The sequence below is a fragment of the Mustelus asterias genome, chromosome 5, assembly GCF_964213995.1.
Source record: "Mustelus asterias chromosome 5, sMusAst1.hap1.1, whole genome shotgun sequence".
Classification (NCBI taxonomy): Eukaryota; Metazoa; Chordata; class Chondrichthyes; order Carcharhiniformes; family Triakidae; genus Mustelus; species Mustelus asterias.
The window spans coordinates 147,964,873-147,976,965 of record NC_135805.1 but is presented as its reverse complement, the minus strand read 5'-3'; the positions used below and the strand labels follow the sequence as shown (position 1 = coordinate 147,976,965).

The 12,093-nt window shown below is 46.4% G+C and overlaps 1 protein-coding gene across 1 annotated transcript in view; it reads right to left on the bottom strand.

The window, feature by feature from the left end:
- The window catches only part of LOC144493881 (NACHT, LRR and PYD domains-containing protein 3-like), a 65,940-nt gene that overhangs the window by 37,137 nt on the left and 16,710 nt on the right, over positions 1–12,093 (bottom strand).

Genomic DNA, 12,093 nt, shown 5'->3' with positions numbered 1-12,093 from the left:
CGGGACTCCATGAACGACCATCATTCTACATCACACTCTGGACATCGAAATAAGTTTATTAACCAACTGCCCCCTGTTGCCAGAACCGGAACATGAATGTCTGACAGCCAAGGTGAAGATGTCCACTTGGGCAGCACAGGCAGAATCACAGAATTGTTACAGAGCGAAGGAGACCATTCAGCCCATGGTGTCTGCACTAGCTCTCTGAATGAACAATTCACTAAGTGTCATTTCCCCACCTTCTCCCCATAACCCTGCACAACCTTCCCTTTCAGGTAACAGTCCAATTCTGTTTGGAAAGCTTCAATTGAACGTGTCTCCACCACACTCTCATTTCAGACCTTAACCACTCGCTGCAGGGGAAGTCCCGGTTCAGGCAATGCTGGCACCATATTTAAAGGCTGCCAGTTGCACTTTCAAAGGCAGCAGCTCTGGAGGGACCAGTGAGGGAGCCCCGGTTACTGAACAAAGGGCTGAAACAGCAGGAGGAAGATTAAACATTATCCCTCAATTCAGTGGCACCTCCCTGGAAGTGTTCCTCAAGGCTGCTCAGGTTTGGAGAGAAGTTCTGGTCCCACAGGACTGGAGGAGAAGATCTGGTGATCAATCCAAGCAAGTCAGGATGGAGATTGCCGAAGACCTGAGCAGCTGTGAAGCACATGGTTGCAGTGGGGCAAAATGATCAATAATCTTGTGTCGTAAAGCCCCCTTTAAAGGGGTGATCCTTCGAGGGTCACGCGATCAGACCGAAACCTACGGAGAGGCCACATGGGAAGCCGAGCCAATCGGGAGTGAGGGCACATGTCCTGAGATGAGGAGAGATCTCAGTTGGAGCCAGTGAGCAGGAGAGAATAGAGGTGAATGATAGTTCTGACAGACCCTTATCTTGGATGTATATTATTGATAATAAATGAATTATTACTTGAAGCCACAACAAGGTGCCTTCGACTTTACTACACTGTCAATGAGGAAAAACATCCTTATTTGTTGGGAGTCCAGCAGTGAGTGATTGGCTGCGTCTTCCGATGTCCGTTTGGGGGGGGGGGGGGGGTGGGGAGGAGATATCTTTTTTTTAAATGAGGTGTTGTACAATTGTGACTGGGAGATCACCCAAAGAATCAGCGCAATTCTCTCCAATTTTCACTCTCGTTTGGCACATAGAATGTTTTTGGTAAGATTTTTGACGGTCGAAATGGTCAAAGATCATTTTAACCCCTGACCTTCAATCATCATGTCGAGGTACACATTTCATTCTGCAGTCCAGGAGACAGGCTAGACTGTCTCCAGTTTCATGACCAGCTTGAGAGGAGCAGCAGAGCACTGCAAGTTTGGCCCAGTTTTAGGGGAGATGTTTAGAGATCACTTGGTCTGCGGGATAAATAGCCTCACAATACAGAAAAATCTGTCGGCTGAGACTAATTTTCTTTACAAAAAGATGTGGAGATGGTTCAGATGATTGAATACACTGAGCAGGGCACAAGGTGTGCCCAATGACAGATCTCTTAAAATGGAGGTAGACACAGGAGCCATAGTCATAGGGAAGCAAGAATTCTGATACCTTCAGAAAGGTTTGCAATCTTTGAGATTAAGTGATTCAGCAACAATTCTGTCTATTTATACAGGAAACACATTAGGGTCAACTGCTGTATCCGACAGAAACTGAACAGCACAATTTCCTGTCCTAGAGATTGTCGCATGGGTCCAGACTGGTTGAAGCCAAAAAAATTAGACTGGCTGGAGATATTAGAGATTCAGGATGGAAGATTTCAAGAGCCGTTGTGCAGATACTCTTGAGGTTTTCCAAGAGGAACTGGGATGAACAAAAGAGGCTAAAGCCAAACTCTGTTTGAACCCGGACGCCAAGCATTACATTTATTTGGGCCTCCTAGTGCTTTATGCATTCCATCTCAAGATACAAGTTGAATTAGGAAGTTCAGAAGAACTAGATGTCAGAAAACCCGAGAAGTTTTCTGAGTAGTCTGTACCTATAGTCCCTAATCAAAACCGGATTGCACTCTAAGAATCTATGGGGATTATAAATTTACTGTAAATCAAGGAGGCCAGATGGATAGATACCGCATTCCGAGAACTGAGGACCCAAATGTCAAATTCACAGGGGCCTGAGTACACCAAGTTAGGTCTCAGTCACACCTACAGCAGCTGGAGGGATGAAGGCTTCCACAAAGGATTACACAAGTTTATCCTTTGGAGTCTCATCAGTCTGTGCCATTTTCCAGTGTGCAATGGAAAATTCATTGTCGGCTATTCCACAAATAGTGGTGCACCTGGATCTCATTCTAATTATAGGAGTTTCCCCTGAGGAGCACTCAAACAGCAAGGGTCCCAGAACAGATCCCTGGGGCACTCCACTGGTGACCGACCTCCATTCAGAAAAAGACCCGTCTACAACCACACTCTGCCTTCTGCAGGCAAGCCAGTTCTGAATCCACAAGGCAACAGCCCCTTGGATCCCATGCCCTCTCACTTTCTCGAGACGTCTTGCATGGGGGACCTTATTGAACGCCTTGCTGAAGTCCATGTAAACCACATCTACCGCTTTTCCTTCGTCAATGTGTTTAGTCACATTTTCAAAGAACTCCACCAGGCTCGTAAGGCACGATTTGCCTTTGACAAAGCCGTGCTGACTACTTTTGAGCATAGTAAACTTCTCTAAATGTTCATAAATCCTGTCCCCCAGGATCTTCTCCATCAACTGACCAACCACTGAGGTAAGACTCACCGGTCGGTAATTTCCTGGGCTATCCCTATTCCCTTTCTTGAATATAGGAACCACATCCGCAATCCTCCGGGACCTCTCCTGTCTCCATCGACGACGCAAAGATCATCGCCAGAGGCTCTGCAATCTCTTCCCTCACCTCCCACAGTAACCTGGGGTACATCCCATCCGGTCCCGGCGACTTATCTATCTTGATGCTATTCAAAATTTCCAACACATCCTCTTTCTTAATGTCCACATACTCAATCTTTTCAGTCCGCCTCAATCCTGCAGTACAACCACCCAGGTCTTTTTCCACTGTGAATACCGAGGTAAAATATTCATTAAGCACCTCTGCTATTTCTTCCGGTTCTGTACAGACTTTCTCAACTTCACCTTTTATAGGTCCTATTCCTTCACATCTCATCCTTTTTACTCTTCACATATTTATAGAATGCCTTAGGGTTCTCCTTAATCTTACCTGCCAAGGCCTTCTCGTGATCCCTTCTGGCTCTCCTAATTTCTTTCCTAAGTCCCCTCCCTACAAGCTGTATACTCATCTAGATCCCGATCATCGCCTAGCTCTCTGAACCTTTTGTACGCTTTCCTTTTCTTTCTCACTAGGTTCAGCGCAGCTTTCGTGCACCACGGTTCCTGTAACCTACCAACACCTCCCTGTCTCATCGGAACGTTGTATGCAGAACTCCAGACAAACACTCCTTGAAAATCTGCCACCTTACTTCAGTACTTTTCCTCGAGAATGCCTCCTTCCAATTTCCGCCTCTAATCTCCTGCCTGATGGCTTCATATTTCCCCTTACTGCAGATAAACACTTTCCTAGCTTGCCTGATCCTATCTCTTCCCAATGCTAGCATAAAGGAGATAGAGTTCTGATCACTATCCCCAAGATGCTCCCCCACTGAGAGATCCAACACCTGTCCGGGCTCATTAGCCAGTACCAGATCGAGTACAGCCTCTGCTCTTGTAGGCTTATCCACATGCTGTGTCAGGAAACCCGACTGAACACACCTAACAAACTCCTCCCCATCCAAACCCCTTACCCTAGGGATATTCCAATCGATGTTTGGGAAATTAAAGTCTCCCATCACGACAACCCTGTTATTCCTACATCTCTCCAGGATCTGTTTCCCTATCTGCTCCTCAACATCCCTGTTACTATTGGGCAGCCTGTAGAAAACACCCAGCAAAGTTATCGACCCCTTCCCGCTCCGAACTTCCACCCACAGAGACTCCGTAGACAATCCCTCCATGGCTTCCACCTTCTCTACAGCTGTGACACTATCCCTGATCAGCAGTGCCACTCCCCCCCTTCTTTTGCCTCCCTCTCTGTCCTTTCTGAAACCTGGCACCTGAAGTATCCAGTCCTGTCCCTGTCCCCAAATTTCCATAATGGCCACCACATCACACTTCCAAGCATCTATCCACACTCTAAGCTCATCCACTTTATTCACTACACTCCTGTCACAAATCTCAGATTTTTACAGCACAGAAAGAGACCCTTTGATCCATCGTGTCCGTGCCGGCCATCAAGAACCGATCGGTTAAAACATTTTCCTGAACTTGGTCCGTATACTTGGATGTATGGTGTTTCAAGTGCTCATCTAAAAATGTGTATTGTGAGGGTCCCGGCCAGATTCCCACCACCCTCTGGGTAAAATGGTAACTCGTCAAATCCCCTTTAAATCTCTCGCTCCCTTACCTTAAATCTTTGCAGTCTGGTTATTGACCTCTCTACTAAGGGGGAAAGTTCCTTCCTACCTACTCTCTATGTCCCTCATAATTTTGAACACCTCAATCAGGATTCCCCCTCAGCCTTCTCTGCTCTAAGGAAAACAACCCCAGCCTAACCATCCTCTCTCCATAGCTGAAATGCTCCAGCCCAGGCAACATCCTAGTGAATCTCCTCCACACCATGTCTAGTGCAATTACATTCTTCCAGAACTGCACACAGTACTCTAGCTGTGATGTAACCAGTGTTTTATACAGCTCCATCATAACTGCCCTGCCCTTGTATTCTATGCCTCAGCTAATAAAGGCAAGTGTCCCATACGTCTTCTTAACCACCTTATCTACCTGTTCTGCTGCCTTCAGGGATCTTTGGACATGCAGTCCAATGCCCTGGGGGTACCATGAAGATCTACTAGAGAACTCTGGGAGGACCTTGTGTAAGCACCACATGATAACTGCCTTGCAAGTTCAAACTTCTATTGGGCAATTGCCCTGCAATGGGAACTATCTGATACTCTAATTTCAATTGCAAATTTCAGATCATCCTGACTGTTTTACACTAAGAGTTCCCCAAGAAGGTTAGAACAATTAAAACCACTTGTAACTGCAGTACTGACTATTGAGACCACCCAAGAGACTCCCCCAATTGTCCCGACTGTTCGACAACAACACAGACTACATCAAACCTCTTTGACTCACCCCCACCCCGTCTATACCAATTGCACGCCCCTCGAATACCCCTCAGCCCTGTAAAAAAGGCATTCATGGTTCCTTTATGTTCAACTCTCATGCTCTCGTCTGGAGCCAGATGCACTGCATCTTTCCAAAGTGGTGCTTCTGATATGCGCTCCTTCCTCAACCATGGTTTCCCACTACAGTTGTTGACAGGGGCCTCAACAATGTGCGGTCCATCTCCAGCGCCATGACCCTCACCCCCTCCTCTCCCTCCCAGAACAAGGATAGAGTCCCCCTTGTTCTCACATTTCACCCCACCAGCCTCCACATGCAAAACATAATCCTACATCATTTTCACCAACTCCAGCGTGATGCCACCACCAAACACACCTTCCCTTCACTCCCTCTGTCAGCACTCCACGGAGACCGTTCCCTCCAGGATAACTTAGTCCACTGCTCACTACACCCAACACCTCTCCCGTCACTCATGGCACCTTCCCATGCAATCGCAGAAGGTGTAACACCTGCCCCTTTACCTCTTCCACGCTCACCATCCAAGATCCAAATCACCCATTCCAGGTTAAGCAGCGTTTCACTTGCACCTCTTTCAAGTTGGTCTCCTGGTTTCACTGCTCCCAATGTGGCCTCCTCTATATCGGGGAGACCAAATATAGACTGGGTGGTCGCTTTGCTGAGCACCTCTGGTCTGTGCGCAATCAGGACCCTGACTTTCTGGTTGCTTGCCATTTTAACACACGATCCTGCTCCCAGGCCCATGTGTCTGTCCTTGGCCTGCTGCAATGTTCCAGTGAAGCTCAACGCAAACTGGAGGAACAGCATCTCATCTTCCGGCTCGACACTTTACAACCTTCCGCTCTCAACATCGAATTCAACAACTTCAGATGAGTTGCTCAACCCCACCTCAACCCCTTTGTTTTCATTTCATTCAATTTTTAACTGTTCTCTACCTTTTACTTCTTTATTGTCTTTATTTTTCTTCCCCCCCAATTTTATCCCTCCTTTCCTCACCTTGCCTCCCCCCCCCCCCCCGTCCCCGTCCCCCCCCCCGTCCCCCCCCCCCCGTCCCCCCCCCCCCGTCCCCCGTCCCCGTCCCCGTCCCCCCCTCTTCCCCCCCACATCATCATCCGTCACAGCTTACCCTCTGAAATTAGCTTCCCTGCTGTTTGGTCTTTCACACCTTCTATTCTCCCTCTGGACTGCCATTAGCAGGCTCTTTCCCTGGTTTCTGTGGCTATGACTATAACTCATCTTTCATTCTCTCACACTGCAGTATAAATATCCCCCACATTCTCTGCCTTTTAGCTTTGACAAAAGGTCATCTGGACTCGAAATGTCAGCTCTTTTCTCTCCTTAAAGATGCTGCCAGACCTGCTGAGATTTTCCAGCATTTTCTCTTTTGGTTGCACTGCACCTTTCTCACCTGGTCTGAACCAGAAGTGGAGGGGGAGATAGTGGTGGTGGGTGTGGCTGCATTTGAGGGTAGATAGGTCAGAGCGCAGTGACAATCTGATTCTGCTCGTCACCCCACACAAGTTACTACTCTATCCCGGACACTGATAATAATGTTCAGTGTTTATATATTATTCTAATAACAGTGCGCACAATATATTGTTAGGTATCCAGTTATTACAAACACAATCTTACACAGACTGATACCTACCCCAGTTTCTGTATTTTACAGTCTGGATTCCTCAGAACCATAGTCAGTAGTTTCACTCCTGAATTTCCCAGATTATTGTTACCCAGTTCCAGATCCATCAATGATCGGTTTGTAATGAGAGAGGATGAGAGATCCTTAGCAGAAGAGTCCGTGAGAGCATTATAATCCAGTCTGGAGAATCAGAGAAAGAAAGAAAACAGAAATCAGGGTAAATCCCCAGCATTTTTCAGAATACCATTATTAACAATAATAATTTGCAGGGTGGGACACTCCAGAAACAAAAACTTCCATTGATAAGGAAGGCAAAATACTACTGATGCTGTAAATCTCAAATATAAATACAATATGCTGGAAATAGTCAGACAGCTCAGACAACATCTGTGAAAAGAAACAGGACCCTCGCCTCCTGGCTCCCCGCCTCGGATTTAGAGCATAACTCAATGATGCGCTGGGGAATCCCTCTTGGAAGTTCCCATGTAACAACTTACTCGGCAATTGCCCAGAATTGCTATCTTCTCGTAGACAATTGTGCTGGGCTGGGAACCATCCAGCAAAGTGATTTTAAAGCCAAAATTTGGATGGTTCTGCCAGTTTGACCTAGGCAGTTAATCTGAAAGAGTTCGAAGGGGAAAAAAAAACTTCTCACTTCAGGGTAACAATTTCAAAGAACCAGACCGAGACCCCGCAAGATACACACCCCTCAAACCCCTTCCCGCCAGGGGACCCCCACAGTCCCCACACTAGGTCAGCACCCACCCCCACAGGATTCACCACACTCACCCCCTCAGCCAACAAACATTACTCACCCACCCTCCACAAAACAACTGAAACAACACAACCCGAGCGACTATACCTCCCGTGGTTCAACACCGCTCCCCCAACTACTGAATTGACACCACACCACTACCTGACAGGAACCCTCTGACCAGAACTCTCCCAACGTCTCTATTTGTTACTGAAGCAATATAATGGATATTATGTTTATTTTTAATCTAGACTAATGCAGTGTCCTGGGGTTTTATAATCCTTTTTCAATTGCTGTGTGGAGCATGATTGAAAGGTCAGGTGATATGCCTGGGGACAGAAAACTCCAAGTGTTTAGTTTTGGTTTAGTTGCTGTTACAAGCTAGTGGAAAAAGGCAGTGCATTTCTGTCTCTCTCTCTCTTCAGAGACTTTTTGGAAAGTTCCGGACTGGGAAGCCTCATGGATTTGTTCCAACATTCAAAAGGACCAATTTACAGCAAGTGTTAAAAAGCTGAAAATCAAGCATCACATGAGCATATTTGCTTTTTGTGCCAAGTCAAGAAAGGGGTTTATGTTTATGAGATAATTTTTGACTTGGAACAAAGATAGCCAGCTGTTAAGGTTTATACTGTATTATAGTTGAAGCTGGTAAGTGATAAAAGTTGTGCTAATTCTTTTAATTATATTTAAACTGTGTTCTTAAATAAACTTTTTTTGATACAAGCTTCATAGTGAGTCACTTGAATCATACCTGGAGTGAAACACCTTATGCTCACCCATTTCCATTTTCAAATGTAAAAACTTAGGGTCTAAGCGATCTTCAAAAAAACACCTTGGAGTTCTGGGCCTGGGTCTTTACACGTGCACAAAAAAGATTTCAGTTCTGACCCGTTCTGCTGCTTCCTTTATAGCTTTGACTTTTTTCTCCCAGAGGGTGTAGCTTCTTGGCATTGACTTTAAACTCAAGGGTTTGTGGACCAGAAAAGTACTTCTCTCTTTTAAGTTGTACCCCACCTCTTTGAATCTCTGAAGCGTCACTTTGAGGTTTGCCAAAATACTGTATTTGGGAAGCTCCAGTGATTAAACATCGAGCTACACCACTAGGCAGGGTAACATACCAAATGGTAACCGGGTGTATGAGACAAACCCTTGTGGTTGCTAATCATTACAAATTTTCTTGATAGCGAGTTGAGGAACAGGGAGAGAGTGCAGTTAAATATGTGGTTGCAGGGATGGTGTAGGAGGGAGGGTTTCAGATACGTGGATAATTGGAACACGTTCTGGGGAAGGTGGGACCTGTACAAACAGGACGGGGTGCACCTGAACCAGAGGGGCACCAATATCCTTGGAGGGAAATTTGTTACGGCTCTTCAGGGGGGTTTAAACTAATTTGTCAGGGGAGTGGGAAAGGGAGTTGTAGTCCAGAAGTCAGTGAGGGTGGTGAGGTATTGGGGAAGGTATCAGGGTCAAGGGTGGGTACTGGTAGACAGGAAGGTGGGTTGAAGTGTGTCTACTTCAATGCAAGGAGCATCCGGAACAAGGTAGATGAACTTGGGGCGTGGATTGGTACTTGGGACTACGATGTTGTGGCCATTACGGAGACGTGGGTAGAACAAGGACAGGAATGGTTGTTGGACGTTCCGGGGTATAGATGTTTCACTAAGTGTAGGGAAGCTGGTAAAAGAGGTGGAGGAGTGGCATTGTTAATCAAGGATAGTTTAACGGCTGCGGAAAGGCACTTCGTGGGGGATCTGCACACTGAGGTAATATGGGCTGAAGTTAGAAATAGGAAAGGAGCGGTCACGTTGCTAGGAGTTTACTATAGGCCCCCAAATAGTAATAGAGATGTGGAGGAAGAAATTGCTAAGCAGATTATGGATATGTGTGGGGGTCACAGGGTAGTTGTCATGGGGGACTTTAACTTTCCAAATATTGATTGGAACCTTTGTAGGTCAAATAGTTTGGATGGGGCAGTTTTTGTGCAGTGTGTGCGGGAGGGTTTCCTGACACAATATGTGGATGGGCCGACTAGAGGTGAGGCCACATTGGATTTGGTACTGGGAAATGAACCGGGCCAAGTGTTAGATTTGGTTGTGGGAGAGCAATTTGGAGATAGTGACCACAATTCGGTGTCTTTTGTTATTGCAATGGAGAGGGATAGGGCCGTACGGCAGGGCAAGGTTTACAATTGGGGGAGGGGTAATTATGATGCGATTAGGCAAGAATTAGGGGGCATAAGTTGGGAACAGAAACTGTCAGAGAAAGGAACGAATGAAAAGTGGAACTTTTTCAAGGAACAAATACTGGATGTCCTTGATAGGTATGTTCCTGTCAGGCAGGGAGGAAATGGCCGAGTGAGGGAACCATGGTTCACGAAAGAGGTGGAATGTCTTGTGAAAAGGAAGAGGGAAGCTTATGTAGGGATGAGGAAACAAGGTTCAGATGGCGCGATTGAGGGTTACAAGTTAGCAAGGAATGAGCTGAAAAAGGGGCTTAGGAGAGCTAGGAGGGGACATGAGAAGTCCTTGGCGGGTCGGATCAAGGAAAACCCCAAGGCTTTTTACTCTTATGTGAGGAATAAAAGAATGACCAGGGTGAGGTTAGGGCCGGTCAAGGACAGTAGTGGGAACTTGTGTATGGAGTCAGTAGAGATAGGCGAGGTGATGAATGAATACTTTTCTTCAGTGTTCACCAAGGAGAGGGGCCATGTTTTTGAGGAAGAGAAGGTGTTACAGGCTAATAGGCTGGAGGAAATAGATGTTTGGAGGGAGGATGTCTTGGCAGTTTTGAATAAACTGAAGGTCGATAAGTCCCCTGGGCCTGATGAAATGTATCCTAGGATTCTGTGGGAGGCAAGGGATGAGATTGCAGAGCCTTTGGCTTTGATCTTTGGGTCCTCGCTGTCCACGGGGATGGTGCCAGAGGACTGGAGAATGGCGAATGTTGTTCCTCTGTTTAAGAAAGGGAATAGAAATGACCCTGGTAATTATAGACCGGTTAGTCTTACTTCGGTGGTTGGTAAATTGATGGAAAGGGTCCTTAGGGATGGGATTTACGACCATTTAGAAAGATGCGGATTAATCCGAGATAGTCAGCACGGATTCGTGAAGGGCAAGTCATGCCTCACAAATTTGATAGAATTTTTTGAGGAGGTAACTAAGTGTGTTGATGAAGGTAGGGCAGTTGATGTCATATACATGGATTTTAGTAAGGCGTTTGATAAGGTCCCCCATGGTCGGCTTATGATGAAAGTGAGGAGGTGTGGGATAGAGGGAAAGTTGGCCGATTGGATAGGTAACTGGCTGTCTGACCGAAGACAGAGGGTGGTGGTCGATGGAAAATTTTCGGATTGGAGGCAGGTTGCTAGCGGTGTGCCGCAGGGATCAGTGCTTGGTCCTCTGCTCTTTGTGATTTTTATTAATGACTTAGAGGAGGGGGCTGAAGGGTGGATCAGTAAATTTGCTGATGACGCCAAGATTGGTGGAGTAGTGGATGAGGTGGAGGGCTGTTGTAGGCTGCAAAGAGACATAGATAGGATGCAAAGCTGGGCTGAAAAATGGCAAATGGAGTTTAACCCTGATAAATGTGAGGTGATTCATTTTGGTAGGACTAATTTAAATGTGGATTACAGGGTCAAAGGTAGGGTTCTGAAGACTGTGGAGGAACAGAGAGATCTTGGGGTCCATATCCACAGATCTCTAAAGGTTGCCACTCAAGTGGATAGAGCTGTGAAGAAGGCCTATAGTGTGTTAGCTTTTATTAACAGGGGGTTGGAGTTTAAGAGCCGTGGGGTTATGCTGCAACTGTACAGGACCTTGGTGAGACCACATTTGGAATATTGTGTGCAGTTCTGGTCACCTCACTATAAGAAGGATGTGGAAGAGCTGGAAAGAGTGCAGAGGAGATTTACCAGGATGCTGCCTGGTTTGGAGGGTAGGTCATATGAGGAAAGGTTGAGGGAGCTAGGGCTGTTCTCTCTGGAGCGGAGGAGGCTGAGGGGAGACTTAATAGAGGTGTATAAAATGATGAAGGGGATAGATAGAGTGAACGTTCAAAGACTATTTCCTCGGGTGGATGGAGATATTACAAGGGGGCATAACTATAGGGTTCGTGGTGGGAGATACAGGACGGATATCAGAGGTAGGTTCTTTACGCAGAGAGTGGTTGGGGTGTGGAATGGACTGCCTGCAGTGATAGTGGAGTCAGACACTTTAGAAACATTTAAGCGGTTATTGGATAGGCACATGGAGCACACCAGGATGATAGGGAGTGGGATAGCTTGATCTTGGTTTCAGATAAAGCTCGGCACAACATCGTGGGCCGAAGGGCCTGTTCTGTGCTGTACTGTTCTATGTTCTATGTTCATCCAATGCCAACTGTTGATAAGCATGGCTTATGTTGAGTTTTATATATGTTAGGCATCCCACGAGCTTTGCATAAAGATCCGCAATCTTTGGAATCAGATACCTGTCCAGCCTGGCTGCTTGATTTATAGTGAATGTGTAATCCCCACAAATGCGGACTGTC